Below are 14,539 nucleotides of genomic sequence, written 5' to 3' on the forward strand. Positions count from 1 at the left end.
TAGTTTCCTCTGAACAGACATCATCCTAGTTCTGTATTTTATTGGAAGACCAGACAACACCCACTCTAATAGGGAGCTTTCTAGGTTGACCAATTTTAAATATTTTTAAATGGTTGGGGATAGTTTTATATCTAATTTATAGCTAAAAATCACTCAAGGGATTTCCAAGATGTGAACTTCAAGTATTTATTAGCTTTAACAATACCTCATAGTGCTAATACTACATAAACCAACAATGAAACAATGAATTTCACTACCTTTTTAGTCAAAAAATACATTAAATTAATGAACATTTAAACATGCACTTCAATATACTAAATTAGTAAATGGATAATTTGTGTCTGTGCATGTTTGTACATGTGTGTACATTTGCAACCACACACAGGGTCAGTGTGGAGTTCAAAGTAAAGACATCTGGGATGTTTTTATTATCTATTTGTGGAAACCATTTATTTTATTTATTTTCATAAAAAATTTTACCTAGGTTGCTAAGTTGGGGCCAAACTCTTACTGAAATTATAAAACATTGTGCTCTATACTTTGGCTTGAATCTCCTTCAGGGACATCACATCAGTTGTCAAAAGAAAATTTATCCAATGAAAGGCTTGAAAACCTCTGATAATAAGAGAACAGATTGCTTAATAGCAATATTCCCTATACAGAAGAATATGACATTAGGTAATAAAACAGTCTTCCACTCCGTGACTCCTCACCATGTGGTCTCAGTATGTGTGAGAGGGAAGCAGGCATTTATTACTTCATATGTCCTCTGATACTTTGGGATTATCACTTAATTAACTCAGTATAAATAGACTGAACAAGTCGTGTAAATCCCAGTAGACACAACACTTAGGATTCTGTGATGGATACTTAAAAGAAATCCTGGAAAATGAACTAACAAGAAATAGAGAAGTGACACCTGCTTCCAATCAGGATTTGAGTTTATGATAAACACGTTATTATTTCTCTGCACATCTTTTTCTTTTTTTCAGTGCAGGTTGGCACATTTAGAAGTTATAAATAGAAAGATAGACAAACATTCACTGAACTACTATAAGACCTTCTCAATGCTTTTCAGTTTGGGGGAATATTAAAGGATTAGAGATTAATTTAAATTCCAAACACAACTTTAAATACTTGTTCAATCAAAAAACTATTAGTTGATGAGGGAGATATACATTTATATTATAAGTATTAAAGAATATATGTGACTTAACTGTTGTAAAAGAACAAAAATAATAGACTTCAATTAATGTGAATGAAGTTTCCTATTTTTAAATCTTTCTACAAAAGTGAACTTAAACCTATTATTAATCAAATGTTTTTGTGACCATTTAGTAATATGATTCAACAATATGAGAGTATTCCACCTAGTGCATTTTAGAAACTGATTAAGTCTGATCAAAGAGTAGTATCTGTATGTCTTAAACTAAATTACATCTAAAAGCAAGCTCTAAAAAAACCCAAGAAACTATAATGTAAATTTTTCAAATCTGTATCTTAGATGCATGTTATGGAAGTAACCATTTTAGGACTTTATAGCGCATCTTTCTAAATGGAAATACATACACCAATTGTTACCAATATTACACTTGGTATTTTATAGCATAATATATTTTAGAGCATGGAAAGAATAAGAAACGGAATGTAACATCACTGACCCTCCTAATAATTATTTTAATGATTAAGAGTTTAATGGGATAAATATACATTTATGTTCACTTCTGATGTCAATACATGCTTAATAAATGCAGTGTTTAGTAAGGGGCATTTTAGTTTCATGGCAGTCACTTTTGAGTCACTACAGGATGTCCCAGACATATCAATTGAATATATCAAAGTCTGTTATGCAGGAATGTTTTACTCATTGATACTAAAATGGTGGGGGCTCCTTACAAAACCAAAACCAAGATGCTTAAACAAGGGACTTTGAGAGTCTGATTTCCTTAATCAAAACTTACAGTTTGCCAACAGACATGGACTCTGAAGAGCCATCTTCTTCAACAGCTGTTTATATTTATTCATTACAGTGATCACAGTCTTTTATTTGAAGTGACTGCATGGTCATCATAAAATGAGTGAAGCCTCAAGATTATTCTGGTAACATTTAAAAAATAGCAAAATGTTTTGATTTTTTCTGGCTTTTTTTTTTTTTTTTTTGCAGTTTTTGGCGGGGCTGGGTTTGAACCCACCACCTCCGGCATATAGGGCCGGCACCCTACCCCTTTGAGCTACAGGCACCACCTTGGCTTATTTTTAATAGGTGTTATCTTCACAATCACAGATTTTGTAGCTCTCTCATTTTCCCATATTCTATTTCTTGACTGATATGTAAGTTACAAAGTACTAACACAGTAAATAATGTTAGTTTTCATTCCCAATTTTGCCTTCTCAAGTGCTTTAGGGGAAGTATTTATGAAAGTGCTAACCCCAAAAATGAAATGGCATAAGAAATAAGCTTATTATTTCGGATAGGAATGAAGACAATACAGGCAGTAGTTCTTATGTTGAATTCATGACTCCAGGTATTCGTATCTGGAGAAAATATGATACTTAGGATGGCCTTTTGAATGCTGAGGACAAACTAAGGGCCTGGCCTAGCACCCAGAATGCAGATAAGGTCTCTAAAGACATTGCTGTTCCAACAGGGTTATCTATAATAGTTTTTTGGACACCATGCCTCTGCAGTTCTCTAACACTGAAAGTTAATCAACTTAACCAAAATATATTCATTCAGACCTGCCAAGGAGACATGTATAGTCTTACTGATAGGCAGACAATAGGTAGTTTACATGCACCCTCGGTCCTCTCTATATTAACTTCCTGTGAATTTCATTTCTTCTCCGGGTTAACCTTTGTTTTCTAGATCCCCAACATACTGCTAGTGCTTCTGCCATTCTGACAATTTGAAATTTAGAAAATTGTTTCCACGCCCATTTTTGAATAGACACTTAGATTATGAGCTCAAGAGGTGGTTTGGAAAATAACAGAATAATAGTATCTTGAGATTAATGAGAAATATCATCCTTAGAATGATACATACATTTGGAATTACTTTCTAAATTTCTTGCTCTTCACTAAAACCTTGCAACTTTCTACTTGGCTGCAACTAGTGTTTGGCTGGCTCGTGCTTTCTGATTGGTCATATCTTTATCCTTATAGCACAACCTTTTTAGACCATGTATTGCTTCAAACAATATGCTGAACTCACACATTTTAAACCCCTTTAGGATCCTTTATTTAAATCCAACAATTCTTGGTAATCAAGTATAAATTCTGGTCCTTTTGCTGGTGAAGGGTTAGTCTCCTTTTCCTCTCAAAAAGTAAATATTGTTTTTCAGCAATTTAATGTATAAGGCATAATAGACAATTGAGTGATACAAATATACTCTAAGTTGTAAGGAAACTCTTGTCCCACTCCTAAAAGGGATACATATTATAAATTTATCGCTACCAAAAACATATATTTTCAGCTGAATTAATGACTTTTATTGAGTATTGTGGGGGGGGGATAAAGGCATGGATTTTGACTTATTTATCAATAGGCCTTACCTCAAAGTAATAGCAATAAGAAAACAAAAATTAGTCTATTATGTGTTAAGCATCGTGCAATGTGGAAGGTGAGATAGAGATACAGATGAACTAAATAATCTTCATAATAATTTTATCGTTATTATTCATATTATTAGCTCCAACTTTCAAATGATTAAATGAAGGACAAATTAAAAATATCCAATCTAGTATTGAATTACTGTGAGCATTGGATTTCAAATCTATACAACTTAAAAAGTTAAGTTCTTTTCACTATTTTCAATGTTTCAAATTAGATCTCACTTCTTTCTTTGTGTCTGTGATATAGACACACTCCTGCATACCCATAAATTAAGACAAAACAGAGACTACAGTAAATATACCTATAGTCACAAATTTCAAGAAAATCCACGTCTGTGAACTATTTAGTACTAGAATTATATCAGATACAGAGAGAAAGAGACAAATCTGTTTTGTTGTTGTTATTGTTGTTTTTTTGGGGGGGCGGTTTGCAGTTTTTGGTCAGGGCTGGGTTTGAACCCAGCACCTCTGGCATATGGGGCCGGCACCCTACTCCTTTGAGCCACAGACGCCGCTGATAATTCTGTTTTTAGTTTTGGGGGACTTAGCAACTGAAATGAAGCAAATAGTTTATGGGATGTATAATTATCTAGCTATTTTCCTATAATTGATTGCCTAAGTTAAGAAAATGGTGAAGGAAATGGTTCTTCTAGTCTTAAGTTTGAACATAAAGAATTGCTGGAACATTTAACTTTCCATTGTAAAAAACACCTGGTATTTTAAATTATATTAAATAAGATGAAAAATATTAGATAGACTCCATAGCCAGAGCTTCTCGAGAAGAAAATGAATAAAAAGTTACCAGATAAGCATTAAATAAATAAATTCTTGTAATTGTAATTTGAAATGCTTCAAAAAAAAAAAAAAAAGACAATAAAGAAAGAAAAGGGAAGTCTATGAAAACAAAACTGGCTACTTACAAATTCACTCCTTTGGGATATGTTGAGCAAATAAAAGAAAAGGAAAATTGGGAAAATTTAAGGTTTAAGAAAAATTGCCAAGAAACTGAATCATGAACAGAGGAAAGCTAATCTCTGAAAGTCACAAAGATGAGTGTGGACAGCCCACTGTCATCTGCCCTGCCAGGTTTGTTTTCTTTTGTCAGACCCTTAACTAACACATATAGGGATGCATATATTATTAATACAAGTGTTCTTTAGACATTTACTATTAATATTCAGAAAAAGCAATGACCTAAATATATATTTCCTGAAGCCTCCCTTTGAATATTTTTGGAGCCATTTTGAGACCTGTTGTTTTTGTTGATGGTGTATTATAAAATTACACCATCAACAACCTACAATTACACCATCAATTACTTGAATTATCTACAATTTTATAACATTTTAAGAATTCTTTAATCAGTGTATCTATTAGTACTTTGTATTTATACTTGCATTTCTAATACACATCGTAATTTTATAACATTTTCTTATAGGCGCCTTTTCATTCATCTTTTTAATATTCAATCTCTTTAATATTTTGAGATATTTTTACTTCTTTAAACACTGTTTCTTCAAAAATATTTTATTCTTAGTAGTAAATACTTAAGGAAGGCTTATAGAAGGTTTTGGAAATTTTATCCATAGGCATCATGCTTTTGCTCTTGCTGTTTTATTTCATTGTGCACACCTGTGTTCATTCCATGCATTAAACAAATTAGTATCTGCCAATATTAATTTCAGCTAATGTTTCTTATGTGTTGATATTCTGACAGGAAAAGAAGGACTTTAGCGAGTCAAAATGTTATTGAACTCCATTAAATCTTATCTTTCAAGGTAATTAAAAAAATGCAAATCTGAGAGACAATTGGATACACTGAACATAGTATCAACATGGTGAGTAAAATTTTACTGTTGTTTCAAAACAGGTCATGATTGTGTCCGTTGGATAGTCAACACTTAGTTGACTACTGAGCAAAGTCATACATAGCACTGTTTAAGAATCATAAACTATAAGGATACCTTACTCAAGAGGGCACACATGTTGGCTGTAATGAAGTTTATTCAGGAATAAGTTGTGTAAATAGAATTGAGCTAGAGGCTTATATTAAAATCCTAACCCATTCATGTTCCAGAAATATATCCTTATCATACCTAACCCTTATCTATCCTCAGGCCCTCTGGGGTATACGTAAAATATGCAACTATTGGCTTTAACCTACAGATTTGATATGTCTTTATTTTGCACAAGACTTGCTCCTATACAACCACAGATTTCAATGCAGGCAATCTCCCCAAGGCTGGCAATCTAAGTTTATCTATTTTCTTCTGTGGCATAATGATAATAAATGGGATAAAAAGGATTTTCTGGGTCAAGCTACCTATGTCTGAGTTGTGTTTGAGGTTATTCATTGAAAAAGGAGGACTCTTGAAGATTGTTATTAGAGAGAGTCACACCATACAACCGGGGGAGGACCTGACCTTCTGACTGACGTACCAGTACCCAGTCAGGGAGAACTGGGAAGCACAGCACTTCTGTGGTTAGCTGGAAAGTGCACATGTAAATAAAGCAGGAAAATCTGTTCAGGAGAATTCACTCAGTTAAGTCAGTTTAGTGCAAACCCAACAGTATTTTGGGCTAGAAAGCTGAAATATTTTGGTATATCCCGGCAGATTGGTGTAACCCAGTATAACTCTCACCTTCCGTGCACCATACTGTGTTTTCCTTAAGTAAAAGGACAAAATAGAGTGAAAGTTATGTGAAGTTCTTACCTTATTTGTTGCATCTCCATGCTAGCCTACAGCTTTTAACTGCATTTTGATACTCGTTTCTACAATGGTAAGAAATACAGCTCCTTTTCCAAACCATCAATATTTTTAAGTAGAACTAGCAGAGGCAAACTAATCAGGGCAAATTTCTGGAGGAAAAAAATCTATTTTTAAGGAAAGATGCATAAGAGGGCGATATGGACATCTAGTTTTAAAATTTCATAATAGTGTTGTTCTACTAAGAACTCATCAAAAGGTTAGAGCTTGGGACTAGGGACAAAAGAAAACATGTGAACTGGTCTTTTTAGAACTGAGGTAAAAAGGATTTATAAAACTGTTTTTTGGGATAAGGTAATAATAAGAGGTTTATAATTTATTTAAACAAAATTTGTTTATAAATTATCTACTATATTCCAGGCATTAAGTCAGGCCCTGGTCCTGGGTATATAGAAAATTATAAGACTGAAGGTATCAAGAACACATAACTACCAAGTGTAATTCTTTGCATCTTTTATAATAGGATACTGGTATTTAGTCAGGAAAAAAGCTTCATATATCCATAGCTTTAGTCAAGCAAAGCTTTGGATATATGAAGAATTGATTAAGAACAATTTAAATGAGTTAAAAAATTTGGGCTTAGGCAAATAACCCATCACCCCCACTTTCAATTGAAGAATATGAAAAGTTCCAAAACACTACCATCCTGATTTTTTAGTAAGATAGAAAAAGGCATGGTCAGGAAAAAATATAGATTAATAATCTTGACTTCACTAATTGAACAAATATTTGTTGAACAGTATTATCCTAAGAACAGGAAATCAGAGTTTACCATGTGATTTCATTGTGGGAACATGGTCATCAGTAAAGTGAATAATATGGCAATAAATATGTAATATGCACATAAAACTCAAGAAAAACATGCTGGCATCTTTTAGGAAGTGGAAATAAAGTATGTTAGGTAAGATTCCAGTAACAGAACACTGACCTGAACATGGAGTAAACATGGAGACATTTATCTCATGCCTTAAGGAGAATTCCAGGTTAATTCGAGGGCTTGACAGTGTTATCAAGCATCCAGATTTCTTCCATTCATCTGGTAACATGTCATTCTTATGATCAAAAGATGGCCCACAGTTAAGATCCCTCATTGACAGAAGGTGCAGAATTTCCAGGATGGCATTGGGCCAGTCACGGTTTATTCCTTGGGATTAGGCAGGAGCCTAATCCCTAGGCCTTTTGCTCCCTGAACCCTGAACAAAATCCAGAAACTGTTAGCCAGAAAAGGAAAGAAATAGTGGCTGCAAAGCCTTCCACAGGATCTTCCACAAGAAGCTTCCACAGGAAGCTTTTACGTGGACATTTACTTTCTTCATGCAAGTTTGACTAACCCATTAGGTATAACTGCTACAATGCCTGGGGCCAACAACGCATTTAGGGGCCAAAAAATAGTTTAGTATCTTTTGTATTGAAGAAATGTAAATTCTTAAGATATAACATTAATATATTCATCTTTACACCAATGTGATTATAAACCATGAATTTTAATACAGAGGAAGGTACCCACAGAAATCATAACACATTCTTGGCTGCATGAAGAGAGTATGCCAGGTACACGAGGTGGGGAAGTACATTCAAGGTGAAGAGAATAGCATATGCTTTCCTCATGGGAGACGTAAACCATCTCTCCTGCTCACCTGATTTCAGAGTAATACACATCCACACTCTCAAATTCCCAAGTGATCCTAGAATCGTTCTGTGCATGAGCCGACATCTACCATAAGAGTACTCACATTAATTTATTCCAAGTCAATTTCCAATTAAACTCAGCATAACAAACAAATTTTCCCAGGAGTACTAATGAAAATAATGCAGGAGAACACTTTTTATTTTTTTAATTAATTAATTAATTTATTTATTGAAACAGAGTCTCGTTATGTCACCCTTGGTAGAGTGCTGTGCTGTCACAGCTCACAGCAACCTCAAACTCTTGGGCTTGAGCAATTCTCTTGCCTCAGCCCCCCAAGTAGCTGGGACTACAGGTGCCCACCACTACACCCAACTATTTTTTGGTTGCAGTTGTCATTGTTTAGCAGGCCTGGGCGGGGTTCAAACCCGCCAGCCCAGGTATATGTGGCCGGTGCCGTAACCATTGTGCTAGGGACGCCGAGCCAGGAGAACGCATTTTAAAGTTTTCCTTTATATTTTTCAAAATGATAGATCCATATTTCCAAAACATAAGTATTTTCTTTGGGGGCTAAGTCTTTGTCCCATAAATGGGGTGCCATAAATGCATGTGAGTGCAAGGGACACGTGTGCGTGCGCGCGCGCGCGCACACACACACACACACTTGCCTTTGGTACCTTTTTCAAACTGGTATATTTGATAAGTGGATTATCTCTCTCTCTTTGCTGTCAAGGTCCTTTATATGCCAGCTGGTTAGAAAAGAAGGAGTCAAAGGTCAATTTACCTTTCCCCAGAAACGAACCTGTCATATCACTGATGCTGCCCTCCAGTAACCTTACGGGACTGAGGGATGCCAGTGCTCCTTGTTTAGGGTACTTCATGTTCAAATACACCCACAACAGATTTTTTTCTAGATGAATTGAATCTGACATCAGAATGTGGCAATCAAGGATATTATGCCATTACAGAATTGAAATCGCCAAAAGCTTGCCTAGAGATTTCTACTAGAGCACTTTAAATAGCTTTTTATATTCCACATACTTCAAAGTTTCTGGCCTTTCTAGGTACAAAGGTCTTTTTTTAGCAAAACTGCAGAGTGGAATGATAAAAGAGTCAGAGCTTCTCTGGCAGAAACAAATGTGGTTCAAGCATTAGTAAATATCTGCGTCATAATGAAAATATCTTTTCATAATACACTTTCTCACTCTCAGCTGTGAATTTCCATGGGAATTATTTCCAAAGACAAGCTGCAGGGAAAGCATCAATTAATCTGCTGAATGAATTTTTGAATCTATTCTCAAAGCTGAGACCCCCTCCTGGTGCTTGGTAATTACCCCAATATTTTCTGCACGCTTGTTTAAATGGCTTCCTCTTGGGCTTCCTGTGAAGAAGGCCTCTCTCTGCTGATCTAAAAGGCAGCGTGTCTTACTGCTCTGCCTCATTCCATCTGCAGCTCCTAGGGGGTCCTGCTAATCATTGTCATTGGAACATTGGATGAGCAGTCTGGGGACATAGATAGATGCCACACCAGAGGAGACCAGGGGCTTTCCAGCAGAGTGCTCATCTTCATAAATGCATCACCCCTCCAAAATTCAAAGCAAGAGATGAATCTCTTTAAAGCAAAGATCTGCACCTTAATTATACAAATACAGTGATCAAAGTTATTAGCACTCTTTTAAAGTCCAGAGATTTAATAGAATGGTATTTTGTTTCCTTTAACAGAAAATATCTGGTCTTTGTGAAAAGCAAAAGTAACAGAGAAAAACACAATAGGGGGAGAAATAAAGTGATAGGAAGGACAACATGGTTTTAAACAAAAATGCTATTTATAGATAAATACAGTTTAAAAAGAAGTTGATGCAAAAAAAGAAAAAGGACAAAAGTTGTGAAGTGTTAGGCTGCATAAGGACTTCAAAGCGTATTCAAATGTCACATTGATTTTCCTTACATCCTTAAGTAGTAAGTTTCAAAAGATAAATGTGATCCACAATTTATCCGTACATGATTTATCTATAGACAGAGAAAATAAAGCACAGTGATATTTTTTCATATAAAAGAATCCTCCCACAGGAAGTATTTATTCTTTGCTTTTCTTAAATAAAGATGACTTTCATACTTTTGGAGACTGTGACATGTGTGAATATTATTTTCTAATTAAGCTAGTTCAGAGGAGGTTCTTTGAAATTGTCTGAAAGGTATCTGAGAGCAAGCTATGCTACTTTACTTGGTGTGTAATAAGTGGATGTATGTAATTTGATTTAGAGAAACTAAAGATATAATTTAAAGAATGAGCAATGAGATTTTTTTGATTAACATTTGTACAAAAGAAAATTAAGTAAAAGGTTAAAGAAAAATAAATCACTCCTTCTAATTTTAGGACATGGAATCTCAGTCTATTAATTTATCTCTGAGCTATCTATCGGAGTCTCAATATTAAAAGTGTTTGAGATAGTTTCTCATTTTTAATGGCATTGTTTTCTAGGGCACACATTTGAAACATTGCAAGCACTATTGTTCTACTTGTTATTATCCACATAAAGTAAACTGGATATTTAGGAAACATTTATCCATTTTATTTTAATATAAATATATATGCATTCTATCTTAACAGTCCTACCTATAAAATGGCTACTCTACACTTCATCATGTACCAGGAGTAGACAGTCATAAAAATAGGGTGTGGTCTAAAAGTCATGAAAAAATATTTAGTTGCAATTTAAAGCTCGATATTACTCTTTAATTTTTTTCTCTTGTTCTTTTTGAGAATCCATGCTAATTAGAAATTATCTCCACCACTTACCATAATGTCTTCATGCTTTCTGTTGCTAAAACCAATGGCCAGTTCTCAGTTATCATCTTGGCTGACCTATTAGCAACCGTGTCCTGGTTTCTCAGAACTTCGCTTTCAGTAATTGCTTTCTGGATTCCAGGACATCATTCTCTTCTGATTTTTATCCTACATCACCAACCATTTTTTCTGGCTTACCCTGGTTTTGTCGATTTATCCACATTCTCCTGCATTCTAACCATTTAAGCCTGCAACTGAACTGCTCAGTCCTTAAATTTGTTTCTCTCCATCAACTTTGAGCCCGTCAGAGATCTCATTCAGTCTCACAGTTTTAAATACCACCTATACTTGGGGTGCCAAAAATGTACATACATTTTAAGAAGTGTTAAACATTTATAACTTTTTGAAGTTGAACTGAATTATGGTAGCAATGTGTAGCATGACATTCACTCAAAAGATGACATTAATCAATGAATTCTAGAGTCACTATGTGACAGGCAGGACAGTCAAAGAAAATGTTGGAAGCATGGCTGTCATTTGAGGCATACAAGACCATTTTGAAGTGGTTTTTGAAATCTGAGAATGTTGTGGCAGTACAGTGACACTGGAGGCATGAGTGTGCAACAGAAACTCCAACATGCCTAACAACTGCACATATTCATGATGACTTTGAGACACATGGCGCTGTGTGTGATATGCATGAGGGAAGATCTGGGAGACCTCACAATATTGCTTAAACAGTAGTTGTCCATAATCAAGTGTCTGGGTGCTAATGGTAACCACTTTGAGCACCTCATGTAATTACAGAAGTCAAGCATGACTGTATTCATCTTTTGTTATCAGTATATATCAAGATTACAATTTTAATGCAGTATTTTTCTTTCTTAAAATGTGTATACATAAGGCATGTTCCTAAGCATTCTCCTCTGCATGATACGATTCAGAAATGTAATTTTTTATCCTGCATATCTACCTCAAACTCTAGACTTTCATATCTAACTTTTCTCCTGATCTGACCATTTTAATGAATGATAAACACCCCTAACTTATACTCAAAATGGAACTCCTGAGCTTCACCCAAATATGCTTCTCCTGAACTATATAAATGGAAAATCCATTTCATCATTGCTGAAGCACAAAGCCTTGGATTCATGTGGCTCTTCATTTTCTTTAATTATCCATAAATTATATCAGTAATTTTTTCTTTACACAACCTGCAGAGTAATCCTTTTAAAACTCAAAGATTATGTCAGTCTTCTGCTTGAAACCATCAATGACATCCATGTTGCTCAGATATAAGAATCACACTTCCTTTCATCATCAGGTTACAAGGCTCTATAGAATAAGAATTACTACAACTTCTATGAATTTCTTCATGTTTTACTATAACTTTGCTCATTGAACAACTGCCCCATGAGTATCCTGCTGTGCAGAGATCATGCCCAACACCCTCTCACCTTTGCTTTTCTGATCTTTCCATCTTGAAAACTCAACTCTCACATTTCTGTTTGGCATTATCAGTCATTTCTATTGGGTCCTTTTTCATACACTTACTCTCATAAATGCCTGTGGGTGACCTGGTGTAAATCATCTTAACTTTCTGAAATTCATTTTTCTTATCTGTATAATGCTAATAATACTTTCCAGAGTCTTTATGAGATTTAAATGACATAGTCCTACAGCATTAATTAAAACCATGCAAAAGAAGCATATTCCTAATGGTAAACAACAGTAGAATCTATAAAAGTTCAAATTATGCTCAAAAAATTTTATACAAACATTGCTCTACTTTTTGAAACAAGAGATGATGGAGTTATCTAGTCTCTCTAGAAATCAATCAGTGAAGGTAAGATTAGATCAATCTAGATAAATTGTCAATAGATTTTAGAAAAAAATAGAACAATCCATGTTATACATAAAAGCAATAAGTTAGAGAATCCAAGAGACAGGAAATTCTTCCAAGTGAGGTGTCTCAGAGGTGTCCACTGTGATAGTATCGTACAGCTCCACTCAAAATGTTCAGAATGTTTCAGACCTAGTGGTGTCTCCTGAGTCATCACATATACCAGTAGTCACATCTGAGAAGTAGGCATGTGACTGATGATATGGATATGGGTGCTTGATCATCTGGGCTCAAATCCACCCGGCTTCATGTTGGGATACTGATCCAGCCCCTGTAGCTGCCTACCTTCTCTTTGTCTGATCTTCAGAATTATAAAGTGGGCCTCTTGTGAAGATTAAATAATAAATGATTTAAACTCTTAGAATAGTGTCTGATTCCCAGTAAATAGTCAATAAATATTAGTTCTTTATGACAATAACCCCAAAGCAAATCTTCCCTAAAGTCCTGCATGGAGAATCAAGTAGCTTAAAGGATCCTTGTGCAGGTAGGATCTAAGGTACCTGCACGGCACGTTCCAGGGGTTAATTCTTTCTAGTTGTTAGTGGTAAGGCACCAGTGATCCCTAAGTCTCAAAGTCACTGTTGGGAAGGATAAGAGACCATTCTATTGCCTACCAGCTCGCCTTTCAGGCTCTCTGTAGTCTCGATTTCTTAAGGATGGATAAGGAACAAAACAAAATAAAACACATACTGAACTTTGGGTGACCTATTTCTAGATGCAGGTGTGACCTAAAGCTAATTTATTGGGGGGAAAGTCTAAAAAAATGTCAAACAACCCACTTTAGTGGAGTGCCCTGAAACAGAAAATTACTCTCTAAACCCTTGCAAAACTTGAAACTCTTAAGTATTTCAGCTTCCTGGTGAGAAACTCAAATCCATCTGCCTAATTTTCTGTCCTGATGATTTCTCAGGGGTATTTCATTTTCCATGAGCCTACACTTCTAGGAAAAAATAAAAATGATGTATTTTAGTCTGGTCTGCACGTGGGGCACTAATAATCAGCTAAGTCGTCAACATATTTTGCTTCTCACTCATAAATGAATTTTGATAAAAAGAAAAAGGGAATGGCTGACATCTGTGGGAGTAAGAGTATTTTTTTTAAGTAAGTCTAACAGACAATTCTTTCTTCACCACCCATGTGTTTGGAACAACTACATATTTCAATTAAAAATAATGTTTAATATCTAGCATTATCTAAATGCAAATTTTGCTTTACTTCCACATCTTATCATGCTGACATCTTAGTTTGCTGTTCCTTTGTTTTACATAGTTTTTACTTCTGGCTGGAACTCATTTTACTGTGTGTATTTGTGAGTATTTATATAATTGTAGAAGAATAATGCATTATCTCTATTTTTTGCTCTCATATAAACCAGATACGATTTTAACTCTGACTAAACTGCACCTTCATTTGTGGTTCAGTAATGTGCTTTTTTCCTGTACATGTGTTATGAAAATTTTTGTTTTATGATTTATAAACCATAAAAGGAAAAATATTTTTCTAAATACTGATGTGAAATATTCACAGACCTAGGCACAAATCTCTAGTGAATTTACAATGTCTGTTGATAGGTTAAAATTGAATATGTGGGTCAGGCACACCTGTAATCTGAGGAGTTTGGAGGCCAGGCCCTTGTGGAAGGATCAATTGAGGCCAGAAGTATAAGACCAGCCTGGGAAAAATAGACCTGGTGAGATATAGTGAGACCTATTTTTACTTAAAAATAGAAAAATTAGCTAGGCATGATGGTATGTTCCTGTAGCCTTAGCTACTCAAGAGGTCAAGGCAGAAGGATCACTTGAGCCCAGGAATCAAGGTTGCAGTAAGTATCACCCTGGGGG

This window comes from Nycticebus coucang, chromosome 1 (assembly GCF_027406575.1).
Source record: "Nycticebus coucang isolate mNycCou1 chromosome 1, mNycCou1.pri, whole genome shotgun sequence".
Lineage (NCBI taxonomy): Eukaryota > Metazoa > Chordata > Mammalia > Primates > Lorisidae > Nycticebus > Nycticebus coucang.